This window comes from Peromyscus maniculatus, chromosome 4 (assembly GCF_049852395.1).
Source record: "Peromyscus maniculatus bairdii isolate BWxNUB_F1_BW_parent chromosome 4, HU_Pman_BW_mat_3.1, whole genome shotgun sequence".
Lineage (NCBI taxonomy): Eukaryota > Metazoa > Chordata > Mammalia > Rodentia > Cricetidae > Peromyscus > Peromyscus maniculatus.
The window spans coordinates 14141360-14162020 of NC_134855.1; positions in this window are offsets into that span (position 1 = coordinate 14141360).

The following is a 20661-nucleotide window of genomic DNA, read 5'->3' on the forward strand; positions in this document are numbered from 1 at the left end:
ACGGCTCAGTCAGATGAGCTTGTTCCTCTAGCATGAGGGCCTGCATTCAGTAAAAAGCGAGCTGCACTAAGACACCTGTGATCTGGTCACTGGGGAGTCAGGACCAGGAGGATCCTGGGAGGTGTGGTGCACTGGGCAGCTAGCCTAGCTGAATCGAGCTCCAGGCTAAATGAGAAACTAACACGTAAGAGCAATTGAGGAACTCATGTGATCTCGGCCTCTTGCTTCCACGTGCACAAGCACACCTGTACATGTTCACATCACATACAAATGCATATGTCAACACAGCAAGCACATTCAGCATGCACACAGACACATAAAAAGGTTTTTAAAAAGAATTTTAAAAAAGAGAGCTTGTGAGGTGACTCGGTGGATAAATGTATTTGATGGCAAATCTGAACACTATGGTCCTTGGGATCCATGTGGTGCAAGGAGAGAACTCACTCCTGCAAATTGTCCTCTGACCCTCCCACGTACACACACACACACACACACACACACACACACACGCACGCACGCACGCACGCACGCACGCACGCACAAGCTAGCATAAGCTTATGTATACTTAGCTAAGATAGAGACTGTCAGATAGAGACTGTCAGTCACAACCAGGGCACATCAGTGTCTCAGGCCAGAGTCCAGGCTGTCTCCATTCTCACGGCAGCTCTGTACACTGTGGTACCCAGGAGAACACATGGCTCCAAAGTCTCCAGATGCTGCCATCACCAGCCTCTGGGAGCCAGGTGTCCATTCTGAGCCCTGCGGCTCTCACGACACTTCTCACCTCTGCCAGTGTTCTCCAGCAGCTCTGCTCCCAAGCCTGGCACAAGTCACCACAGACCCATTGTCTCTGATTTCTACATTGAGGCAGGAATGTCATACACACCTACAAACTGCCAGTGAAGGACCACTACATCTTCTACAGTGAATGGACTTTATTTGAGAGGCAAATCTATATGGAAGAGTTCAATCCAAGGGGTGGGATTTCAAGGGGCAGATCGGAATATTAACACCACCCCCTTCAGCACTGGCAGGAAACCACAGAAGCCTCTTGGCTCCCAGGGCAGAGAGCAGCAGGCTCAGCCGGCCCCAAGGTCAGTAAGAGTAGCTTCTTGGTTCCTGGGTCAGCTTCTGGTTTCCTCGTCGCCACTAAGGCTTACCTTGTACAAGGCAGATCTGAAAGCTGGAGCCTCCCACGCTGGCCTAAACAAAACGTTTCCCTCCCTGCCCTCTGGGCGCTGTCATCATGGTGTGTGGATAGAAGAGAATGGAAGGTGTTAAATATCAAAATTAGCTTTCATGGGTGCTTTTGTGCATTAAGGAACCTTGTCCAAGGGAGAACATTATCGGAGAGGAAAGGGCACCACCCAGGGATCCAGAGCCAGCCAGGTAGCAAGGACTCCTTGTGTTCCTGCCCTCTCAGAAGCCACCACACTCAACCCTGGTCCTGGGGTGTTCCCTGAGGCCCAATTCCCACCTAAATCAAAGTTTTCACACCTCCCCACCCTCCCTAGACCTTCCAGCACTATGCATATTTGTCCAGCCCCTCTCCAAACCCCTCCCCTGGGTGTCTGACATGGCCAAGCAGCCCTGCTCCAGCACCCTAGCTCCTCTGTCCTCTGTCCACTTCTAAGGACTCTGAAGACCATAGTCCTGCTTCCCACCAGCCTTCAGCCTGGCCCTTATAACATCCTAGAAACCCCCTTCTCCCAGGACAACCTCCTCTTTCTTCCTTTCCTCCTACCTCCTCCAAGTACTGGGAGGGTCCAAAAGATGGGCCACTCACTGAGCCCCCCATTGTTCTCTGGTTCCCCTCCTTCATCCTCCTTCCTACTCATTGACTTTATGCCATGGGGCAACTCCATTTTCTTGTACCTTTGCGCCTGTGAGTATGCAGGACATGTGTGTACCTGTGTACATATGTGCATATGCATATGTGAACATGCATATGTGTGTGCGATCTATCTCTGTGTACTTAACTAAATGTTAGTGTTTCTGTACATGTGTGTGAGTAGACCCATCTGTACTTTATGGCTGTCCCTGTGTCTCTATATGCATGTATCTCTCCACATGTATACTTATGCTTAGTTGTCAATATCTACATACACGTATGTGCCTTGAGTGCTAGTGTGTGTGTGTATACATGCATGTGTGTGCAATCATATAATTGTGCATGTCTATGTGTGTATGCACACTGTGCCTGTCAGACATGTTGTAGAGGCATATTCTAGAACAACCCCTCTACACTGCAGCTCTTATTCCATGGAAGGATGACTCTACATCCCCCAGGCCAAGAACATTCCTTGACCCTTTTGTTTGAGTTCTATATCTGTTACTGTGATAAAAACACTCTGACCATAAGCACTGGGGGAGAAAAGGGTTTATTTGGCTTACACTCCAAGGCCACAGGCCATCATTGAGGACGTCAAAGCGGGAACTCAAGTAGACACTTGAACTGAAACCATAGAGAAAATTTGCTTGCTGGCTCACACAGGCTCATGCTTATCACTCTTAGATAACCCAGGATCAGTTCTCTAGGGGATGATGCCACCCACTTAGGGCTGGCCCCTCCTACATCAATTAGCAATTGAGACACTCCCCACAGACATGCCACAGGCCAATGTGGGCAATCTGTCCATTAGAACATCCTCTTCAGAGGACCCTAGGCTATGTCCAGTGGACAGTTAAATCCAAGTAGGACACCTTACCATGCTTCTTCCCTGCTTGGGGTATGTACACCACACAGGGTCATGACAGCTCAGGAGCCACTTCTTAGGAGATCTTCTGGATGCACTGTGCATCACTGGGAGGGAAAAGGATGTCTGCTTTGGGGAACTTGCTGGGCATGCTCACTTGAGACCCTGGTAACTTCATAGAAAGACTCTGGCTAGAGTCAGAAGCATGGCCTATGCAGCCAGTCCTACCCAGACCAGGGCCAAGCACAGCAATGGCAGTACTAGAACGAACATGGCGGCTTGCCAGAGGGAGCTTGCATCTGATAAATGCCCTAACAAAAAAACAAGGGCTTGGATTCAGAATGCTTCTCCCCTTTCATATTTTTCCAGAAATGAATTTCCTCCATACAATCAGAGTAATTTTTCAAAAGACACCCAAATCCTTGTCCCAGAGCCTGCAGGTAGCTGACACTGGGGAACTCACCCCTCTACGTATCTCCCATCAAAGGTCAAATAAAACTGGAGTGGTGGCCACTTTCCAGCCCTGGAATCCTCCAAGGCCATGAACTGACATGGCAGACATTCCCTCATCTCAATTGTTCAAGCAAATGAACGTCTCTTGTGGGGTAGATGAAAGGATAAAAAAAAAAGTGGGTTCCTTTTGGTGGGCCCTGCCACGGTACGCCACTAAGCAAACACGCCACACACAACAGAGTTAGGGCAAGAGGCTTACTGGGGGGTGGGGGAGGGAGAGAGTGAAATAGCAAAAGGCCATGTCGGAGTGGGGACATGAGAGAGGTGTGCAGACAGACAGGCAGACAGACAAACAGAGAGAACAGGGAAGAGACAAGAGGAAGAAGAGAGACAAGAGAGGAAAGAAGAGGCAAGAGAGCGAGCTGTGCCTGGCGGGCACTGTTAAGGGGTGCACACGTCGCGTAGCTGATACAGAAGGGCACCTGGCGACAGGCGATGATGTAACTGCTTCAGCTGCAGAGGCAGGAAGCTGCTGCAGCAGAAACTAGCAGTAAGTATATAAAAAACTAACACGCAACAGTCATGCAAGCCAGCAACTGCAATCCCATGAGTACGTCCCACAGAAGCAAGGCTGTGTTCAGGGGGACACCCGTCCCTAAGTACTCACCGCCATCTCGTAAAGTTTGCAACGGGCAGTCTGTCATCACTGTGACAAATACCTGACAAACGGTTTAACAGGAGGAGACGCAGATTTGAAGCCCCAGAGAGACCCATGCTGATCAATTACACCTCAGTCACATCAAGGTCAGTTTTGTTGTTGTTGTTGTTGTTGTTATTGTTGTGTTATTCTGCAGGTTTGAAAGACACCATTGAGACAAACATAGTAAAAAAAAAATGTGTATGCAACCTCTCTGTGTTGTTTCTCAGGACAGCACATTAGTCGACAATTAAAATTAAAATGAGGAGTTGGAGGGATGGCTCAGTGGTTAAGAGCACTGGCTGCTCTCCCAAAGGACCTGGGTTCAATTCCCAGCATCCAAATAGCAGCTCACAACGGTCTGTAATTCCAGTTCCAGGAGATCTCACACCCCCACAAAGACATACACGCAGCTGCCCAGCTCCTCAGGTGGGCCCTCCCCCAACCCCAGAAGACCTCCACCAAGAAGGCCCAAGTCACACCAGCCAGAACAGGTGAGTGACCTGCCTACCAGCAAAACTGTACCCCTCCCTAGATTCTGCCCCTGCCAAGCCTTCCCTAAGCCCACACTATTCCAGCTAGTCCCCAGCCCTACAGCTAGACTCAACCCCAATCCCAGAAGACTTCCACCAAGCAGGCCCAGGTCACACAAGCCAAAACAGAAAGGGTGAATGACCCACCTACCAGCAGAACTGTACCCATTTCTAGATTCTGCGCCCCTGCCCCGCCCTCCACACACATACCCAGCATGACCTGTCATCAGGCCAACACCATCCCAGCTCGTCCCTGGCCCTGCTGCTGCTGTTGGGCCCTGTCTGGAACCCCTGTGGACTTCTGCCACTGAGGCACAGACTACATACTCTAGCCACAACTGCCCTCACCAGTCAACAAGCGGCCCTTCCCCAGAACTGCAGCCGATTCCAAGGGTCCAGACACAGTCCACACCAGTTGGAAGAACAGATGCCATAGGCCCACTAAAGTCCACACCAGTCAGAGAAACATCCCCAGCAGCTCTACCTGAGGCCAGGCTGGGCCTAGGTGCTGAAGGGACCGGGGTAAGTTGTTTTTTTCAAGGGCCAGTTTGCTAAGACCTCTGCCCCATATTATCCCACCATCCTATGTTGATTCATGTCTGGCTTCAACCAGACCCTCAGGAAGTATGTCCAGTCTAGTAGCCAATCAGGGTTCTATCCAGCCACAAGCAGAAACTGTTCTTGCTATTTTCAATCAAACAGCCCCTGACACTATAACAATAGTTGGTGACCAGATGTCATGAGCCAATCATAAATTGATTCCTGTATCAGTAAGAGACTAAACCCAATCACTTCAAAGTACACTTAACCACCACTGGAATTCCCCTAAGCAGGCTTAAAGGGACTGCCTTACCCTCTCCCGGGGTCGAAGCCATTTTGGTTGGACCCCAGCATACTGGTTTTTCTGTCTTGAGAATAAAGTTGCTTTCTGCAATTGCATATCAGATGTCTTCTGGTCATTTGGAGTGATCTAAGGACCCTACATTTTGGAGATTCCACTGAGATTTCACCCCAGATCCAAGACCCCCAATTGAGCAGCTTTCTGGAAACTGAGCACTCCCCAAATTTCTGACCAATCAGTACTCCTTTTTGTATCTGTTGTCAAACTGGAGCTCTACTAAGATCAGGCAGACATGCTACTGGTTTCTGAGCTGGAGGAGGAAGGGGGATGCCCTGAGCCCTCACCAGCCACTGTGGGGTGTGGTTCTGCACCCTTTGGGCACTAGGGTGGGCTACCAGGCACCCACCGCTAGTCCCACAGCAGAGCAGGATTTTTGACTTGTCATTTTCCTTTACTTGTTGATGTGTTTGCTGTTGGTCTTTTCATGGTGATAGCTATAGAAACTTTCTTCAGCATGGGCCAGTCCTCCTCTAACACCCAAGTACCCCTAGACAAGGTCTTTTCCCACTTTCAGGATTTCCAGAATGCCGCCACTGTTTCCTCGGCCCAAGTTGAGCTGGGACAGCTCTGGATTTTATGTGCACTGGAGTGGTCTGCCTTTCAAGTTGGCTGGCCCCCAGGGGGATCTTTTAACCTAAGTCTTATTTTCAAGATCCAGAGTGTTGTTTTCAGCCACCCCAGACATTCCAATTAGGTTTCCTACATGGTGCTTGGCAGTACCTCTTGTTTGAGCCTCCTCCGTGACTGAAGCCTCTCATTTTCCTGCCTGAGGCTGAGGCCACTCTTCTCCGGGTCTACCCACAGATGGTGGAGGGAAAGGAGTGATAGCCTTCTGCATCTCCAGTTCTACCTCTCTCCTCTAAGCCTGAAATGGAGGATCTCCCTTCCCCCCACTACAATCCCCAACCCCAGAGGTGGTACAGGAGAGAAGCCAGAGATCCCAATATTCCACACAGTGGCTCCCTCCCTATGTCCTCATCCAAACCTTCCAGACCCTCAGCCCCTTCCCAGAGTGTGATGGTATTATGTTCCCCAAAATATTGTGTGCCTTAATAAACTTATCTGGGGTCAGAGAACAGAAAAGCCACTAGTTAGGCAGTGATAGCACACGCCTTTAATCCTAGCATTCCAGAGGCAGAAATCCATCTGGGATCTCTGTGAGTTCAAGGCCACATTGAAAACAGCCAGGCATGGTAACTCACGCCTTTAATCCCAGGAAGCAAGCCTTTAATCCTAGGGAGTGATGGTAGAAAGCAGAAAGGTATATAAGGCGTGAGGACCAGAAACCAGAAGCATTTGGCTGGTCAAGCATTTGGCTGGTTAAGCTTTCAGGCTTTCAAGCAGCACAGTTCAGCTGAGAGCCATTGGGATGAGGACTCAGAAACTTCCAGTCTGAGGAAACAGGACCAGCTGAGGAACTGGTGAGGTGAGATAGCTGTGGCTTGTTCTGTCTCTCTGACCTTCCAGTATTCACCCCAATAACTGGCCCCGGGTTTGATTTTATTAATAAGAACTTTTAAGATTCCTGCTACACCAGAGTCCCTCATTTCCCCTCTCCCCCTCTCACCCCTCTGTTCCTCCAGCCCTACCCCCAGGGCCTAGCCCACTCCACACGTGGTCTGGAAAGGTATTCACTCTTCCCTTCCATACCATAGTGCCACCTGATGAAGATAGGAACTCCCATCTAACTTATTTTCCATTCACCACAATTGGAGACTTCAGACTCCCTCCTTTCCTGAGAAGCCACAGACTCTAATATTCCTTCTTGACACTGTTCTGGTCACCATCAGCCTACTTGGGATGACTGACAACAGCTTCTTCAGAGTCTTTTTACTACAGAGGAAAGAGATAGGATTCCGTGAGAATGCTGTAAATTGGTCCCTGGGAAGAATGGCTGTCCCACGGGTGATGAGGCCATCATAAACACAGCCTTTCCCTTAACATGACCTCACAAGGGATGGGACTGCAATGCCACTGAAGGAAGGGAGAGGTTAAAGATCTATCGCCAGATTCTTATGGGGGGAGGTTCCAGGCAGCCGCTAGGCAGCCCACAAATTTGTCAAATTTGTCAAAGCCAGGTAATACAAGAGAAGACAGAGTTACCAGGTGCCTTTCTTGAATGACTGATATCATACATATACTACACTGAACCCAGAAGCACCTGAATACCAGTGGCAGTCAATATGGCCTTTGTTAACCAGGCAGCCCCAGATATTAAAAAGAAACTCCAATGCCTCGATGGCTTTGAAGGTAAAAAACATGTCTGAATTGGTAGCCATAGCTACTAAAGTTTACAACAATAGGGAAATGCCAAAGACAGACAAATTAGGGGACTGGCTTAGATCCTTCTAGCAAGAGATAAGGCCAGAGGTCACACTGGGACCAAATACCAACAAAAGCCATGAACTGACAGAATCCCAGGGTATGAACCCCCAGAGAGACTTCAATTCAAGAACCAATGTGCCTACTGCAAGGAGACGAACCTTTGGAAGGGAGAATGTCCTCTGAGGAAAAAGAATTGGCAGGCCCAGATGACTGAGGAGGATGGAGCTTGGAACCCCTCCTCAAGCCTTGGCTAACCCTACAAGTGGAGGGGCAGCACTTGGGGCATATCATTCTGTGCTGAAAATTCCTTTAAGCCCTTTATCTGACAAACATTGGATGCAAGGAACAGCTCTACACCCATGGACCACCAAGTGAACTGTAGATTTAGGGAAGAAGAAGGAATCTCATTCCTTTATGGTTATTCCTGAGTGCTCCTACTCCATGTTGGGGCAGGACCTACTGGCAAAAATGAAAGCCCAAATTCATTTTACTGGGAAGGGGGTGACAATCTCCCCATGGCCCAAAGTCTATGCCTTATGTCTGGACCTAGAGGAAGAATATGGGCTTTTTCCATAGACACTTACTTCAGAAATGTCTTCTCTAATGCTCAAACTCCAATATTCCATTCCTGGAATATGGGCAGAGACCAACCCCCCAGGGCTAGCAATCCAGCAGCCCCCAATCATAATTACCTTAAAGGCAAATGCCTTACCTATCCAGGTAAGGCAATAGCCCATGATTCCAGAAGCCAAATTGAGCATCACTAAATATATCAACCAGCTCCTAAAGCATAAAATTCTAGTGCCTTTCCAGTAACCATGGAACACCCCACTTCTGCCAGTCAAAAAGCCTGGGACCAATGATTATCGGCCAGTGCAGGACCTTAGGAAAGTTAACAAATGGGTTGAAGATATTCACTCAACTGTTCTCAACCCCTACAGCCTCCTAAGCTCCCTCTCCCCAGAGTTCCAAGATCACTCAGTTCTAGACCTTAAAGACCTTAAAGTTCTAGACCTTCTTCAGCCTAACCCTGGAGGCCAAGGCCAGCCCATCTTTGCCTTTAAATGGCATGATCTAGACCGGAGCTTCAGCAGGCAGCTCACTTGGACCTGCCTACCCCAACTATCTTTGATGAAGCCCCTTATTGAGACTTGAGGGATTACCAGACCTCACACCCTGAGGTAAGCCTCCTTCAATATGTAGATAACCTCTTGATTGCTTCCAAGGACCAGGACTCTTGTTACCAGACAACCAGGGACTTACTATAGGTCTTAGATCAGCTGGAACATGAGGTGTCAGCCAAAAAGGCTCAGATCTGCATCTCAGAAGTTGCATACATGGGATACATTCTAAAAGAAGGTGAGAGATGACTAACACATGCCGAAAAACAGACTATCCTTGGTATCCCAACCCCTGAAACCCAGAGGTAGGTCCAAGAATGTCTAGGCTCAGCTGGATTCTGCTGACTCTGGATACCAGGAATTGCTGAAATGGCCAAACCCCTATGTGAGGCCACTTATGGGACTGAAGATCTCTACTAAAGGACCCCACCCTAGCTCTACCAGACATTAAAAGCTAAAGGGATCCTGACTCAAAGTCTTGGGCCCTGGAAGCAGCTGATGTCCTATTTATCCAAATAGCTGGACCCTGTGGCCTCTGGGTGACTTGGATGCTTCCATATTATCACACCCACTGCCCTCTTGGTCAAGAATGCTGACAAATTAACTCTGGGACAGCCTCTAATCATACCCATCCCACACTTGATAGACAGGGTTCTCAAAACCCCCCATCGGTGGATGACAAACACCAGATTGACACACTACCAGGTCTTGCTCCTCAATCCCCTTCATATTAGGTTCCACCAAGTACTCAACCTGGTGACCTTGCTGCCTAATACAGACTCAGATACCATCCATGACCACACAGAGACCCTGCAGCAAGCACATGGGATCTGACCAGACTCGACTGACATCCCTTGACAGGACCCAGACCTCATATACTTCATGGACAGATGCAGTTTTGCCCAATAAGGAACCACATATGCAGGGACAGCAATAGTTACCCAATCTGAGACTATCTGGGCCACTGCCTTGCCCACTGGCACCTCAGCACAAAAGGCAGAACTAATTGCCCTGACCAAAGCCTTAAATTAAGAGAAGACAGGACTATTAATGTCTATACAGCTAGCCATCACACTTTTGCAATGCCACATGTACATGGGGCCATGTACAGGGAAAGGGGCTTACTAACTACTGAAGGAAGAACTATTAAAAATAAACAAGAAATCTTAGATCTGCTGTCTGCCCTGCAGCTTCAAAAAGACTAGCCATCATCCATTGCCCAGGGTGTCAAAAAGAAAATTCGGGTTGGGGATTTAGCTCAGTGGTAGAATACTTGCCTAGCAAGCACAAGGCCCTGGGTTTGATCCTCAGCTCAAATAAATAAATAAATAAATAAATAAATAAATAAATAAATAAATAAATAGAAAATTCCTATGAAGCCCAGGGCAATAGAAAAGCAGATCAGGCCACCAAGGAGGCTTATTGATAATACTCCCAGATCCTATGTTGCCTGAGATGCTGGATATTCTGCCTAAGATGATAAAGACTCTGTCTCTTTACCTAACATACAGGTTAAAAACAGATGGAGGTATACTTCAGATGAAAGACGCATCCTACCAGCTGAGTTGGCCAAGTCCTTGATCTACCAGATCCACATGGGAATGTACTTAGGCCAAAGGAAATTAAAGGAATTCCTGAGACACTCAAGATTAAAAAATTTCAGCATAAATCAAGTGGAGGACTGTGTGACTCAATGCCTCCCTTGTCAGGCTACTAACCCACAAAAGAAGGGCCCCTCTCAAAGTAAAAGGGAAAGAGGAACTCCCCCTGGAGTCCACTGAGAGGTAGAATTCACTGAGATAAGAACTGGCAAATATGGTACAAATACCTCCTAGTTTTTGTAGACACTTTTTCAGAATGGGTAGAAGCTTTCTCCAATTAAAAAAAAAAGACAGTATCCACGGTAACCCAGAAAATCAACGAATTCCTCCCAATGTATGAACTTCCTTCGATAATAGGGTCAGAAAATGGACCAGCTTTCATCTCTAAGTAACACAAGACTTAATTAAAATATTAGGGACTAATTGGAAGTTACATTGTGCATACCACCCACAGAGTTCAGAACAGATAGAAAGAACAAATCAGACCCCAACAGAGACTGTGACTTAATTAACCCTGGAAACGTGATGACAAGACAGCCCTCCCACCCTTTTCCGTGTTCTGGATATAGAACACTTCTTACTATTGTGGGTTAATGCCCTATGAAATCATTTTTGGCAGACCCCCTCCCTTGATTCTCAGACTTCCCTCGGAGGTTATGGCTGAAATATCTGAATATAAGTTTTTTAACTTCCTTCAGGCTCTCCAGACAGTCCAGGACATTTTCCCACTCCTGACACATGTCTATGAGCTGCCACCTGCCAAGTCACATAACCATAAACCAGGAGAGGTCATCTGGGTCCAGAGTCATCACAAGGAGGCCCTTGGACCATGCTGGAAGGACCCACACACAGTGATCTTTCCCACTGCTGTAAAAGTTGATGGGATCAAGACATGGATTCATCACTCTCATCTCAAGCCTGTTCCTGATGGCTGAGCAGATGACCCTGAGAGCAAATGGAAAGTCTTCCAATATCCAACAGACCCCTTAAAGCTAAGACTAAAAAGGGCCCCTGCCCTTACTTTGATTTGCTTCTGGCTCACTTTTTCACTGGCAAAATTAACCCCCAGCCCCCACCAATCACAGACTATTAGCTGGGTTCTTTCTGATGCTGGGGATGCCACCTTTGAGTATATTCCCAATGAGTCTTGGAGGGATCATGGCTCCAACCCACCTGCACCTTGAAGTCTTCTGCTTGATTGGCCATTCTGCCTTTCCCTACTTGTACCCTCTGCCCTGACCTTGATCAGCTCTGACCCAGGTGGCCTAACAGATATCCCTTTAACTCTGGGCCAAAGTCACACCTTCTCCACCAGATCTGAACTCAGTCTTGTGGAGGGGATCCCACCTCCAAACTATTTCTTGCAGCTCTGAGCTGTTGTTCTTACTCCTGTGTTTCAAAGGATGGTCTTCTTTTTTGTGTGTAGGGGATCCTTGCCCAGGGTCTTCAGGCTGATGCTGGTCAGCTCAGTCTAGGAACTGCTGAGCCCCTCCAGATGCTGTGATCATTGCCTTGCATCTCAGACTTAGGTCTGGAATCTGGGGTCGAGCTAAAGGGCTGTGAGTGTGTGAGCTGCTGAAACAAAACCAAGAATGAGGTAGAAGAAATGGGTACCATGTCTAAGAGACAACAGCCAGGCTCACAGAGTTTTGTCTTGAATAAAACATCACTCTGTGTGTGTGTGTGTGTGTGTGTGTGTGTGTGTGTGTGTGTGTGTGTGTGTTCATGCATATAGGTATGAGGGGGTGCACACACATGGGGTGTTTTCCTCAGTTACTCCCCATCTTATTTTTTAAGACAGGGTTTCTCAATGAACCTGGAACTCACCAACTGGGCTAGAATGGCTGTCCAGCATGTCCCAGGGATCCACCTATCTCTACCTCCCCCGTACTATGATTACAGGCCTGGGCCACTAAGTTCTGGTTTGGGTTTGGAGGAAGAGATGGAGGGTAGAAGTTGGATGGTGGTGGTGGTAGTGGTGGTGGTGGTGGTGGCGGCGGCGGCGGCGGCGGCGGCGGCGGCGGCGGCGGCGGCGGCAGCAGCAGCAGCAGCAGCAGTGGTTGTAATGGTGTGTGTATGTGAAAGCCAGATGTCCATGTCAGGTATCTTCCTCATCACTCACCACCTTAGTTTTTGAGGCAAGATCTCTCACTGAACCTGGAGCTTACCTGTTACACCCTTTTATTAGACTAGCTAGTTTGTGAGCTCTTATCAGTCACCTCCAACCAGGTGCTGGGGGAATAGTTATACACCACCATGTCCAGGTTTTTAAGTGGGTTTGGGGGATCCAAGTTCAGGTTCTCATGCTTGTGTGTCCATGGACCCATCACCTCTCCAACCCCAAAACATTGCTTTTAATGGCCAACATATCTATGAAAATATAACCCAAAGGTTAAGGGAGCAGATGTGAAAGACCCAGTATGAAGTTTTTCTGTCTTTGTTTTTCATCCTATATTAGTTCCCATCAGACATCTACAGGCCCCAGCTAAGAGTCTGTGTTTTTACCAGAGCAGGCTTCAATTATCTGCAAACTAAGCCTAGGAACTATGCTCAGAAACCCACAAGTCAGAAGCATTATCTTACAGCAGGGCTGGTGGGAGGCTGAGAGACACAGCCCTGCTGAGTGACCTCCAGGATTAGTGATGTTGAAGTCTGCTAAAAGCGCATGCTATGGTCCTGCTGACAGACTGTGTGACACATGCGTTGATTCTGGGGTCTTAGTGAGGACATATTATGGGATGAAAGTTTTTTTTTGCAAAATGATTCCCACCTTTGTCTTTGACCTTGAGAGACTTGGGGCCCAGTAGAAGCCACAGGCCAGGTGTGGTGGCTGTAGTGGCACATGCCTGCCATCTCTGCACTCAGAATGTAGAGGCAAGAGGATCAGGACTGAGTGTCGGCCTGGGCTACATAGAGAGCATGTGTATGCCCATTCCAATCCCTGCTAGTTTTAGCGGGTCTAGTTAGAAGGGACTCCTAGTCTGCAAACAGTGTGGCCTATGGCCTGATTTTGTTTTTAATAGTATAGTTGCTAAGGACTAGGGACCACCATAGAGGGACAAAATTAAGAAAAAGAGAGGAGACAAGAGGAAAACAAAGGAACCTCTGAGGTGGTCAGGAGCAGCTGAGTATATACTCTGAAGCAAACAGCTGTGCTCCGAGAAAAGGCTTCATTCACGTGAAAGGAAAGGCATCCTGATGCTCAGGACCCCAAGGCCAAGTTCTCAGCACAAAGGAGATTTATTTGCCCCAGAGGGACAGAGGTCAGGGAATAAGAGACAAAGACAGGAGACAGAGGACCAGGGAGAAGGGGACAGGAACAAAGGGGAGGGGGCCGGAGACACAGCACATAGGCAGATAGCAGTTTATCAAGGTAAAATGGGAAACCCCGTGTAAGGATGGGGTGTTTAATTTTAATTGGGCATGTTAATTAAGTGAGACAAAGGGGGATTTGATTGCTGGACTTCAGTACTTTGATAGCTGGACCTTGGTGGTCAGCCTCAGGAGGAGGAAATGGCCAAATAAGGGAACAGACCTTGGTGGCTAGCTTTAGGAATGTAATCTAATGTCTTTTAGCAAGGCAGAGGGGATGGGGAAGAAGGGCATGGCCTGCCATAGCCATGTTTGTCAGGCCTGGGCTGGCTACAGTTCCTTCTTTCAGTATATGGAACAATTGAACACCATTTATGGGAACGTCTCTGGAGGAAAATGGGCTCTATACCTCTTCCTCTTGAATCTGACTCAGGCATGGTTTGCCTTACATGTTTGTTTGGTTTTGGCTCATGTTTTCCTATTTCTTCTACTTTTAGAGTATGTTTATATGTGTTTGTGTTTACTTATTGTTTTACATTGTGTTAATTCTGGTCTTTTGTAAAATCTGATCCCCAGATGGCCACATCCTCCAAAGTTCACTAATTCCTAGAGAAATACTTCATCTTCAAGCCCTGCCTTCCATGTGCACAGAGCCTACACTCACCCTCCTCCTCCTCATATCTGGGCCACCATCCATCACCAGGTGTCAGTCCACTTGGGACATCCCAAGAGCCCAAGCTCTGCCATGACCCACACCAACCACCTACGCCTGCCTCCCTGTAACACGGATCACCCTTTGATTGCCTCACCACACCATGCAGGCTCCAACCCCATCCCAATCTCCATCTTCCCATGCTGCCCACTGCTGAGCCCTGTGGCCTTGTGTGCTGTGGCATGCCACCTGCCTGAGGACCTGAGAGTGTGAAGGAAAGTCCTTCCTTCCTAGAGATCACGTTCACGAGTGTTTGTCTACACTTTAAAAAATGAAGCCAGGGAGGCTGAAGAAATGTCTCAGTCAGTAAAGTGCTTGCTCACAAGCATGGGGGCCTGTACTCCACTCCCAGAATCCACATAAACAGCCAGGCATGACAAAAGGCATTCCTAGTTCAAATGCTGGAGTGGCAGAAATGAAGGATCCAGAGATCCAGTGAGCCTCAGAAGGCTCACTACCCAGAAAGTTAGTCCAATTGGTGAGCTCCAGGCCAATGAGAGACCCTGCCTCAAAAATCAAAGTGGGGGCTGAGGAGATGGTCAGACTCAGCTCTGCTCTGCTAGAGAACCCCAGTTTGGTTGCTAGCACCTACATCAGGCAGCTCACGACTGCCTAAAACCCAGCTCCAGGGGATCTGATGTTCTCTTCTGCCCTCTGTGGGAATCCATATCCATGTAGCATGCATTCATACAGACACATAAATACAGATAAGTAAAAATAAAAAATGAGTCCTTTTTAAAATGGACAGCACCTAAAAAACAATACCTAAAGTTGACCTCTGGCCTCTGCACATGCACACACACACACACAAATCACACATGCACCCACATACAGATATGCATCCACTTACATGAAAATGCATATAAATAGAAAATGTAAAGTTAAAACAATTAAGCCTGGGCCCATCAGATGCTGTGGCCAGGGGACACTGACCAGCTTTATTTAAAGCAGAGGCCTGTTGGGAAGAGATGGAGGCTCTAGGCCTGCTTTTTCCTTTCTTGACACTAAGTGTTCTGGCCAAGATGGAGAGAACGGTGAGGATCCCCACCCCTGCTTCTGCACAGTCTCTGCAGCACTCCTCCTGCGCTAGGAATCTCTGGGCAGCTCACAGGCTTCTGTAGACCCAGAAGGAGAGGAGGGGTTGGGAAGCCTTTGTGCAGTCGCCACCTTACGGAGAACTTGTGAAGTTCAGGATGGAAATGAGGGACAACCCTTTCTTTACCAGCATGGGGAGGCTTCTTTGTCTTGATTGTTTGCCCCATTTTACTCCTTATAAACTCCTCAGAGATCTCTGAAGATCCTCAGAGACTCTGTGTTTGGATTCAGGGTGCAGTCTGCAGGGCAGGTGAGTGGTAGGAAGGCGGGGCCTCCAAATCCACATGGAGAAGAGGGGAGGAGCCTCACACCAGGCTAGAAGCAGACAGCTCCTCCCAAGAGCCCCAGGCTTTGTGATGACCGGAGCTGCTGCCCCAGGAGTACCCAGGTACAGCGTCTCCCCAGCCCAGACCTGGGAAGGACAGCCAGGAGGAAGCTCTCAGGCAGGAATCACCCTGCCTCTTACTAGGAGGGAGCACTAGTCACCAGACTGAAGGAACACGCTGTGGGACTGAAATCCCCAGATGGCTCCCTTCTAAGGCTCCATAGGACAGTACAACCACCCTCCGAGTCCCAGTGAGCAGGGGACGGATGTAGAATTCTCTGCACAGCCACTCTTCCTGGGTTCAGGGATGCCCTGCCCCACTCTACCCCAGCCCCTCCAGGACAGAAGCCCTGAGCTCCACAACTGAAGGAGCATCAGGGGAGAAGACATAGAAAAGGGTGTAGTGCTCAGTTTGTCCTTCCTCAAAAGCAGGCCCCCATCTCCTGGCCTGGGCCGTAAAAATCCATCCCCCACCCAGTAGAGGCTCATCATGCAGAATGATAGCCTCAGCTCCTCCAAGGACCCCTGGCAGATCCCTGGCCCAGGCTTCTCTCCTGGGATACTGGGTCTCAGAGGTTGTATCTGAGTTATCTGCATCCTCCTGACCAGAGTTATCTGCATCACCCCCCAAATCCAACCCACAGTCATTTTCATGATCTGAAGGCAGGGCCAGTGGGCAGGTGCTTCTGTCCTTAGTCCCCATCCAGAACAAGACCCAGCAGAGGTCATTAGTGGGACCTGTGGGCCCAAAGCCTCCATGAGGTTAATACAAAGGGTGGTAAGACAAGAAGTAGCATGGAGAGATGAGCAAAGAATGCTGGACAAGAGCCAGGGAGGCAGCAGTGTGAAGTCATATATCAGGAAGGACCCAGGGCACAGAGCTGGAGCACACTGGCAGAGTTTAAAAGTGGTGAGAGCCGTGGGGCTCAGGATGCACATGTGGCTCTCCTGTATTATCCTTGTTGACCTTTGGAAGGGAGCATCCTGTGTTGATTAGGGTTTTGGATAATGTGCCCTCTGGATGCCATATCTCCACCCCTGCCACCATGACAACTGCACATGTCTTCAGATGTCTAGATGTTCAAATGTCTCAATGTCCCTGGGGCCAAGTGGGCCCCAACCAGATCCCTGTAGGACCATACTAAAGACTGACTCAGTCAAGGGTGCAGGAGGCAATGAGGTGCTGGATGGATCAAAGCTGACCTAAGACTCAGTCACGATGATTGATCATGTGAGAGTCAAAAATGAGATGACCGGCCGGGTGGTGGTGGCTCACGCCTTTAATCCCAGCACTCAGGAGGCAGAGCCAGGCAGGTCTCTGTGAGTTCAAGCCAAGCCTGGGCTACAGAGAGAGTTCCAGGAAAGGCGCAAAGCTACACAGAGAACCCCTGTCTCGAAAAACCAGAAAGAAAGAAAGAAAGAAAGAAAGAAAGAAAGAAAGAAAGAAAGAAAGAAAGAAAGGAAGGAAGGAAGGAAGGAAGGAAGGAAGGAAGGAAGGAAGGAAGGAAGGAAGGAAGGAAGGAAGGAAGGAAGGAAGGAAGGAAGGAAGAGGGAGGGAGGGAGGAAAAGAAAGAAGGAAGAAAGAAAGAAAGAAAGAAAGAAAGAAAGAAAGAAAGAAAGAAAGAAAGAAAGAAAGAAAGAAAGAAAGAAAGAAAGAAAATGAGGTGACCAAGAGCTTACAACCCACAGTACCAAGTTCAGGAAGTGCAGGAGTGGCCCCTGGTGGGGGAGGGGATGAAGCAAGCTGGGCAGGAAGGCATGGACCTGGTCCATGCCTGTGCCCAGGAGTCCATGCTCAAACACAGAAGGATCTGGAACGCATCCATGAGCATCATGATCTGGTAGTCACTGATAGTTCATTTTGCCCCTGAAGTAGGCAAAGTTCTTCCCAGGCAGGAAGTGGGTGTGGATGACATGCCTCCACCCTGTGGGCAACACAGCCATGTGATCAGCAGGTCTCCCTCTGAGCCTTTATTGCAATGAGAATTGGAACCCAGCTACTTACAGGTGAGGAATGTGCCAGGGTCCTCTCCCTCCTATAGAGTCAGCTTGAACTGAATGTAGCCAATGGGTTTCCTAGAATGCAGGGTCCAAGTACGGCTTTCCCTAGGACACCCACAGTCCTTCCTTACTCCTAATCCTGGAGCCCATGCTGGCTTCTCCAGAAGCAAGCAATGCTGTGCTAGAAAACTCTTATCCTATTCAGCACTGGCACAGAACACAGCAGGTGGAACCCCCGACCTTGTGAGCTTAGTTCAGTGTCTTGAGCGCATCATTCCCATGGTTACAGAGGTCACCTGGTGTTTTGCCAAGACAGCACAAAAGAATGCCATATTCCCTGAGTGACTAGCTAAGGTCACTATGTGTGTAGCAAGGGTTAGAGTTGCTTAGCAGCAGCAGAAAGCGTCGCCTCCACAGAGACTACTCACTTCAGGTTCATCCTCAACGCCAGCTCCTCAAGATTGTTTCCTTCAAAGGTGAAGGGCGGCACTGGGTCTCTCCATTTCCATTCAGGAGTAGGCATGCCTCCTGCCCAGCACTTTATGTACCACTTTCCTAAAAGCTGGAGTGGGAGGCCACAAGTACACACGGTTGCAGGGAGAGAAGGGGCCAGGAAAAGGATCAGAGGCAGGGAAAGAATGTGATAGGGTCTCGGTGCAAGATGGAGGGGTCTGAGATGCAGGAATGGCAGGAGCCATGATCATTTATGTCCCTCTCCATCATCCGTACATAGAAGCAGGCAGGCAGAGCAGATGCCCCCTGGGAGGAAACACTATCCAGGAAGAGCTCTGGCTGTGGTCTCTGTACAGCCTCTCAGAGAGGGCTGAGAAATATGACATGGAGGGTAGGGTTGACCTTTAATTTCAGAGTGTTGAGCAGGTGGACAGGGAAGAATGGATGTGGCTGAGGAGGTGACCAGAGATAAACATGACGACACCAACAGAGCACTGGACTGCTTTGCTGTCTAGAGTCAAACTGCTAAGGTGTGACGAGGCCCAAGACTTCTGCCCCAGCTTGTGCTGCCTCCTCTAAGGAATGGACTCATCAGTGTTCCCTGAACTCAATCAGCAGTCTCCACAGATACACCACAGTCACAGGGGCCTTGAAATGGATGAAAATCTGGAATCAACTTATTGGAAGAATATGAAGACGTTTCTCTAAAGTGCACAAACTGAAAGGAAAGAAGCCTATTCTTGGGTATCAATGTTGACTACAGCCAGGACAAGACCAAGACCCCCTAAACAGCCTCTTGGCTTCTAAGTGCCCACAGTGAGAAGAAAGACATGACTATGGCCTTGGATGCATGTTCAAGCCCCACTCCCACCACAAAAGGTCCCACCAAGGCCATAAGAGAGGGTACCTCACCAACGTCACCTGTGGCTCCCATCAGTAAGCCTAAGGCTTACATTGGAAGCCAATTCCTAATCTCAGCCCTCCCTCCCCAGGACCATCACCTGCTCAGCATGGGCAGGAGTCAGAGGAGGCATCATGGCTCAAACCACAGACAGCAGACCCAGCCCCAACGTGAATGGCAGCAGCTGCATGGTCCCAGCTCAGCTCTGTGCTCCTAGCCTTGCTGTTCATGATGATGATGATGATGATGATGATAATGATGATGATGATGATGATGATGCCACCACTGCTGCTGCTGCTGCTGCTGCTCCAGCTGTTTATCATGCACAGTGGCTTGCTATGGAAGCAGAATCCTGTCCTCCACCTCCCTCACCAAAGTCATTGTCCACCCTACTCAGTCCAGGAGATTGCAGTTTTGTTTGGATGGATGTGAATGGAGGAACTAGTTTGTGGAATTAACCTCATGACTGCCTTTGGCACTTCTGAGGACCCTTGTCCAGTGAGAACGTTCTCAGAGTGGGAAGTGCTCCACCTAGGAATCTGAGCCAACACCATGACACAAGGGCCTCTTGTGCTTCACCCTCCAGGAGCAAAATCAGCCCTGGTGCTGAAGGACACCCCAGACCTATTGTCTATGGCCAGGCCTCAGTCCCCACCCTAGTGAAGCCTCCTGCTTCCTCCTGAGGCAGCACAGAAGCAGAAGGAGAATGAAGAGACTGCAGGAAGAGAGAGGAGCCGCTGTGCAGGGACCTGGTCTGAGTCTGCACAGGGCTGGAACTTCGCAGACGAGGCTGTGAGCCATGCTTATTACGTGAATGATGAAGGACTAGCTGAAGTTTCTAGATGTGATGTGATGGTTAATCTCCATCATCAGCCTGAGGAGGTCTAGAATCACCTGGGAGACAGGCTGCTGTATGACTTTTCTCTAGTCATCCCAAATCAGGAACCAACAACAGACCAAAGAATGATTACACCAGAGTACAGATGCATGACTTTGCAGGCAAGTTTAGATGTTAATAATTTTCTACTCTAAACGTATAGTTTGTGTGTATTGGGGTAGCTTGCCAGATTTGGGGGCGGGGAGGGGGTAGCTTGACTAGCCTGCATTGGCAGGAATCTGATGTTTTCTGTTCATTTGTAGGTGGATCTAAGCTGCCTCAAGGCATCTTTGAGTATACTCAGGTCTTATTTCTAACACAGAGGAGAAGGTAGAAATAAGTGAACCAGGGGAAATTCTACACAAGGTGAAGGGAATGTAGACGCTGCAGGACCAAAAAAAAAAAAGGCTAGAAAGCAGAGTCCCTGCAGCCCTCCAGCACCATCTACTGTCAACATCTTGCCCCAGCAGCTAAGGGGAAATGACAGGGTTCAAACCTGGAAGATTTATTTCCAGGGTTCCCATCCCTATTTCAAGCCAAGGGAACAGAATTCCCTACACAGACCCATCCTGGACTCTGGGACATCCTGCCTCACAGTGTAACTGGCCCTTTGTGAGTGACAGCTGGAGAGGACCACACAGAGGAAAGAGGAGGTTCC